Genomic DNA, 1,528 nt, shown 5'->3' with positions numbered 1-1,528 from the left:
ACGCGGCGCGACGCGGCCGCGCCCCGGGAGGGAAGCGCGCGTCGGGCGGACGGACACCGCGGCGTCCCGCGGGCCGCCCGCCGGGGCGTGCGTCCCCGGGGGCGCGGACCCCGCAAACGCGACCCGCGGGGCCTCGGAGCGAGCCCAGACGGACCCCGGTGCGGCGCGAGACGCCGTTCCCGGACGGGAACGCCGCGGGGACGCGGGAATCGTCGCCTCGGCGTGAGCGCCTCCCCGCGGGGCCACGGGCCGCGGCGGGGAGGGCGCCCGCGACCCTCGCTCTCTCGCTCGTCTCGGCGACGTGACGCGACGCGATCGGCCGTCGTCTGCTCTTAGGGGGACGGAGGGCCCGCGGACGAGAGTCGGGCTGGCCCTACGAGCGAACCCCCAGCCGCGCGACAACACCCCCTCCCCGGCGTGGAGAGCTCGGAAGCAGACCACCGCGAGAGGGGGGGGGAGGCGATTGATCGTCAGGCGACGCTCAGACAGGCGTAGCCCCGGGAGGAACCCGGGGCCGCAAGTGCGTTCGAAGTGTCGATGATCAATGTGTCCTGCAATTCACATTAATTCTCGCAGCTAGCTGCGTTCTTCATCGACGCACGAGCCGAGTGATCCACCGCTAAGAGTCGTACGAGTTTTTTACACGAGGGTGGACGGCGGGGCGGGGCGGCGCGCCGGCGTGGGAGAGGGACGATCGCGTCCCCCCCCACCCGCACGCGCGCGCGCGCCCACGCCCCTCCCGCCCGGCTGACGCGGCACACAGCCCCCTCTCCCGTCCCCGCGGGCGGTCGGAGAGAGGGGGATCGCCTCGGTCCGGCCAGCACAGGTGACGACGAGACGAGAACGCCTTTTGGGGTCGGGAAGAGAACGAGACGCGGGGGGGCCGGCATCCGTCCGGCGCCACGGCCCGCGAGCGGGCGAGCGCGCGGGCGGCACCGGAACCCCCACAGGCGCCCGGGGGGTTCCCACCACCGCCCCCACGGCGACCCAGAGCGGAACGGAGAGGCGGACAGCGCGAAGCGACGCGCGCACGCGCGGCACCACGGCGGACGGTCCCCGAGGGTCTCCCAAGACCCCGGCGGGGCCGCCGCGGGCGCGCGGCGCGGGCGCCACGGCCCACCCCCGCCGCCCGACCTGGCCCGTCGTGGGGGTTTGGGTGGCGGAGTCCGGAGGAGACCGGGAAGAGCGCGTGTGTGTGTGTGTGGGGAGAGAGCGGACCGGGACGGGGCCCCGGACCGCACGACGCCCCATCACGCGGCCCCACGACTCCACGCGGGCCCGCCGCCCCGACCCCGCGGGCGGACGGGCGACCCCCGAGGGGTCTTTAAACCTCCGCGCCGGAACGCGCTAGGTACCTGGACAGGAGCGGGCGGACGGGCGAGGCGGGGAGGGACGGCGGGATCCGGGAGCGAGCCGGCTCCACCGCCCCCCTCGAGCTCCCCCCACCACCGCCTGCACGGCGCGGGACACGCGGGACCGGCCGCGGCGCCGCCGGGCCCCGGCGACGCGGAGCGGACGCACGCCCCCC

The 1,528-nt window shown here is 76.8% G+C and overlaps 1 non-coding gene across 1 annotated transcript; it reads right to left on the bottom strand.

Moving 5' to 3' along the window:
- Positions 1 to 475: 475 nt before the first annotated feature.
- Positions 476 to 628, bottom strand: LOC141421872 (5.8S ribosomal RNA). The gene has a single exon (XR_012446562.1). It is a non-coding gene; the product is annotated as a 5.8S ribosomal RNA (ribosomal RNA).
- Positions 629 to 1,528: the final 900 nt, after the last annotated feature.

Source organism: Castor canadensis, chromosome 3, assembly GCF_047511655.1.
Source record: "Castor canadensis chromosome 3, mCasCan1.hap1v2, whole genome shotgun sequence".
NCBI lineage: Eukaryota > Metazoa > Chordata > Mammalia > Rodentia > Castoridae > Castor > Castor canadensis.
Note: the sequence above shows the minus strand (reverse complement) of the source record. Positions and strands in the feature narration are given on the sequence as shown.